The sequence below is a fragment of the Solea solea genome, chromosome 1 (genome assembly GCF_958295425.1).
Source record: "Solea solea chromosome 1, fSolSol10.1, whole genome shotgun sequence".
Taxonomy (NCBI): domain Eukaryota; kingdom Metazoa; phylum Chordata; class Actinopteri; order Pleuronectiformes; family Soleidae; genus Solea; species Solea solea.
In genome coordinates this window covers 26151759-26157075 of record NC_081134.1, presented here as the reverse complement: position 1 = coordinate 26157075, position 5317 = coordinate 26151759, and the positions used below count along the sequence as shown (strand labels likewise).

The following is a 5317-nucleotide window of genomic DNA, read 5'->3' as shown; positions in this document are numbered from 1 at the left end:
TGTATTTGCTTTCCTAGGGTTTCATATGGTTTGAATTGCTTGTGGCATTTTGTTTAATATACTTTGTCGGCTGAAGCAAACGATGTTGCCTTCAGTGTCAAGTGTTTGAGAACCGCGGTCTTTTTTACAACGCCCACAAGAGGGCTACAGCGCCACCCGCTGTAAAAATGAACGAAATAACTCAAAAAGAGATGAGTTCAATTTACTGTCCGAGAGACAGTAAATTGACATGGTTTTGACATGGTCTTCATGTCACGCATTTGAGGCGTAGTTCACCTGTCACATAGACGTATGTGCAACAACACGTGTGCAGCGTCTGCATGACGCCTATGTGACGCCCGTCTGTCAATTGAAAGTGAATGGAATTTACACACACACGTTAGAGGTTTGATGTCATCGCATTGACGCTGTACACGCATTTTTAGTATAGTGTGCTGGCATAAAATGCCCCTGATAGCGCAGCACACACACACACACAAGCTGTGGATGTTCAGTTTAATAGCTGCTGTTCGGCCGTGTTCTCACATTGTGTTGGAACCGTTTTATTGGTGTTCCAAACTGATCTAAGTGGGAATAGACAGGCACGTGCTGGCCAAGGTTTTTACATGCGGTCGGCCGCATGTTATTTCACCATCAGTGGCTTCTCTTGAACACGGGTGAAACATCAGTATAGTGTGTTCTCCTGGTTTGCTCTGTTTGCACCTGTTTTATTTGCATGTTTTCTGGTTGGAGTTCCTGATCCTGTTTCATGGTATTTTTGTATTTTACCTGCATTAAGGTCATGTTTTTTGTTTTTTCTGACAAAAACACATTCAGGCTTCTGTGTTTGATGTTTTCAGTGACGGAGCCTCTGTGTCTTTCTGCATCTCATTCAACCACACTGCATGAAACCTGTCATCTACCTGTCACTGTTCCCTGCCACCAGGTTATTGTGCAGTTCTTCCTTTAAATACATGCTGCGTGCTTTCTTTGACTTCAACATACACTTCACATGTGAACCCTGTGTACAGGAAATTCATCATGGCTTTCTGAGCAAACAACAGTTACTTCAAAATCCAATTAACTCCAGCAAACACACTGCATCAGTAACCAGGGACACACTGTCTGAGTTTAGTCCACACGCTGAGGATAAATATGTGCTCCACATGGAAGAGAAGCGTCCCAGGACAACTTCACGCCCCTGAACCTGTGACACACGCGGACTCTCCTGTGTTGTTAATGCTGCTCATGAGCAAAGTCTTGACAGAAGGAGAGATTGTGGTAAAAGAAGGACGGATTGTAAGATGATTTGGTGATCATTGTATTTACAAGCCAAGAAAGTCTGGAAAACTGCTTTCCAGACTTTGGACACAATGATCTTCACATTTACACTGTACTGCTCCCAGTTATTACTGACTGTACTCAAGGATGAGGTAACCTCAGAAACACTGCTGTATCTCTCACGTCTGTAAATCTGTGAAAGATAAATATGTGCTTTTGAGCTTCCATCAGGAAGCACATTTTTAACTTGAATTACCTTTTAACCAGTTATCTACCAGCTCTTTTCAGATTACTTCACATTCAGAATGAATTCATCTTGTCATAAAGTGATGTTACTGCCTCCTTCCCCGAAAGAAAGGTATTTTTGCACAATATGAAAAATTTCAACCGATACCGATAACCGATAATTTCCTGCTTCTCATGGCCGATACCGATAAATTGATATTTAAGTTTGTGCACGATGCAGTGAGGAAAAACTCATGTTTTAGTAGCTCTGGTCTATCTATAACAGCAAACAAGTTTTGGCTCTTCAAATGTTTATTTTTTTCATGTCATCACACTGTGGTCATTTGCTGTAAATAACAATTACAGTAAGGTATTTGTGGAGTAAGGTCAAATATTTTTTAAATATAAAATGAAATGCGTTGACATGTCAACCTAAATTACAAAAACATGTTTCAAATAAATAAAACAAAGTGCATCCTAAAAAATAAAGTGAATCATCAACCGAAGGTTTACAGAATTATTAATGCATTGAGATTTTTTCTGAAATCTTACAGTTCAAAATAAGAAAACTTAAAATGATTTCCACTTTCTACTCAACATTTCTTAACCTCCCCCAAACTATCTCTTCACTCTGTCTAATGCCGACATTGTCTTTTCTATTTACTAGGTGAGAGCGTCCCTCATAAGGTCAATGCCTGGTAGCGGTGTGAGGGCCTGTGTGCCTCAATGACCCCGAGAGCTATGCCAGTCGGAGTGCATCATTGCACTCCTGGCAGGGTCACCCGTGCTGGACAGGTCAAGGGGACAGACAAAATGTGGACCACCTCACCCCTGAGGTAAAAGGGTTTTAGCGTGTCGGTGTGCTGTGAGGTGGCAGTCCCACCAACCGACTATCCTGCGGAGGGCTAACAATCCACCCAGCAGAGACTCCTTTTGTTACGAAACTGACCAGAGAAACAAGCCGGACTGCCCAACACGGTAACAGACCACAGCCTGCGCCCGACCAACAAGTACAGATCAACCTTCGTCACAGGACCCGTGTCGCCACGTGGAATGTCCAGACACTCCTTCGCCCTGGAGCTGCCACCCTGCTGTCCCGATAGCTCCGCCGCTATAACATCACACTGGCAGGGCTCTGTGAAGCTTGATGGCAAGGCAATGGTGAAACAACAGCTGGCGACCATTGTTACATCTGGAGTGGCCCCGAGGGACAGGGCTTTATGGCGTTGCACTTGCCTTCCCAAAGGCTCTCTGTAGATCCCTCATCAGCTGGACACCCCTCAGCAACAGACTGCTGTCTGCCCGCTTCCTCCACCAACATGGCAAGATGACAGCAATTGTTGCCTATGCCCCTACTGATGTCGCTGATGAGGATGTGAAGGATGCCTTCTTCGACCAACTCCATCAGGCTATTTGCCAAGCCCCACCACATGACATCATCATCATCCTCACCGATGCCAATGCCACTCTGTCCAGCAGTGATCGGCCAACAGGCTCACCTGTCGGCGCAACTTTTGCTGACAGGTCCACGAACGATAATGGCAACCGCCTTCTCCTTCTTTGCCACCACAACAACCTCTGTGTCACTGATACATGGTTTCCACGGAAACTCATCCAACACTGGACGTGGTACAGCCCAGACGGCAGAACCAGGAAGGTGCTGGACCACATCCTCAACTCTCAACGCTGGAAGTCGTCTGTCACCAACTGCCGCGTGTACAGAGGAGCAGAGCTTGTCTGCTAGTGGCCCAGCTTAAGCTAAAGATGCAAGTCAACCCGCACATCAAGACCCAACCTCGCCTGGACTCCTCTCTACTCTAGATTTCAGTTGCTCCATCCGCCGCACCTTCGATGCCCTGGCTACCGACAAAGTGACCGACTGGCAGACCTTCAAGGAAAGCGTCATCCAGTCAGCTCGCAATGTCCTCGGACGCCTACGATCCTCCCCGGAAAAGCCTTGGATATCGAAGAGGACACTCGACATCATTGACCAACAGCGTGAGAGGTAACTTAAACTCTGGGTCTGTAACTGCGGTAACTTACTCTGTGAACATAACCTGCTCGCTGGCAGGTTTACTATAAGAAACCCAGAGTTTCTACCTGTCTCCTCCCACACGAAGAAAGCAGTTAGACATGGATTGCCCATTCATTCGAAATCCAATCGACATCGAAGCCGTAGTGATTCGAAATGCATTGCGTCGTGAGAGAATCTTCCGACCCAGATTAGACGTTTTATCATTTCCCGAGGATTTTCTTTTCGAACGCTACCGCTTTTCATCCAACAGTATCATTTATCTCAATAACCTTCTCCGGCCATAAATCACCAACCTCACACCGCGGACGAGCACTCACATCAGAGCAAATTTTATGCGTAGCGCTACGCTTTTTTGCAAACGGCAGTTTTCTTTATAACATCGGGGATGCAGAGCATTACGGAAAGGCAACAGTGTGTAGAGCTGTGAGGAAGGTAACCCTCGCACTGAAACGCCTGTTACCAGTGATGGTGGTGTTCCCCGGACACAAACCTGTTCGCACCATCAAAGAGGAATTCCACAGGATTGCAGGTTGTGACTGATGTAGAAATCATATATTCTGTTATTTGAAATTATGATATAGGCCTACATTCTGCTGCGGCCTCAGAGTGGGGTCAGTAGCTTACTTAGCTGTCATTTTGCAGGCCTTCCAAATGTGATAGGATGCATAGATGGGACACAAATCCCTATTACTGCACCTACACAAAATGAAGGGGACTATGTGAATCGAAAATCCTTTCACAGCATCAATGTCCAGGTATGTGACCTACCATCTTAAAAAATATGTACATGAAAATGTATACATTACAATACAACTAACTCATGTCATTCTCTGCACTGTAAAGATCATATGTGATGCAACTTCACTTATTACAAATGTAGAAGCTAAGTGGCCTGGCTCAGTTCATGATTCCCGGATCTACCGGTAGTGTAGTCTGAGCAACAGATTTGCACGTGGTAAGGAAGCTAAAGCTTTGTACAAATGTTCTTTGTCCTTTCTAAATGCACTCAAATGTGTCCTCTATAATTACAGGAGAGTTTGATGGCTACCTGCTGGTAGATCGAGGCTATCCATGCCAGCCCTCTCTGTTGACCCCTTACCCTGACCCTGAGCCGGGGCCCCAACAACGATTTAATGTGGCCCACTGCAGGACTAGAGCCTGGGTTGAGATGACCATAGGCATACTCAAATCCCGGTTCCAGTGCCTGCGTAAGCTCAGGGTCACCCCAGAGAGGGCATGTGACATCATTGTGGCATGTGTTGTTCTCCATAATATTGCAATTATTAGAGGAGAGCAACACCCTGCCGTACAAATCAATGACGCTGAGGATGACCATCCCATCCCTGCAGGTGTTCAGGATGGAAGGGCTGTAAGGGACCTCATTGCCCGAAATCACTTTTGATTAAAAATAAAAGACAAATTCACATGTGATTTGGTTCTTCTTTATTCCCTAAAAGTACAAAAGCAACAGTCAGGATTTGTAATATAGTTCCAACTATTAACATATTTCACATATTCACCTGTTTCACCATGACAATGCACCCACCTCAACTGGCGTTCAAGTAATAGAATTTCCAAGTCTGTTTTTCTTATTTGCCGGTCCAGGTACACCATTTCTTTCTCGTTTTTTTGAATGGTTTTCATTAGGTGCACCCTGTACAACTCTTTTACCGGCAACTGGGAAACATATGGACGACATTTAATTCCTGCAGTTCTACATACAGATTTAACATGGTATTGACCGAAAATCTCACTGTGTCAAGCTGTGCTCTAGAAGTTGATGGACCCTCCTCTTGG

General features: G+C 45.1%; 1 pseudogene; it reads left to right on the top strand.

Moving 5' to 3' along the window:
- The first annotated feature begins 3630 nt into the window (after nucleotides 1-3630).
- On the top strand, nucleotides 3631-4922 carry LOC131473286 (putative nuclease HARBI1; annotated as a pseudogene).
- Nucleotides 4923-5317: the final 395 nt, after the last annotated feature.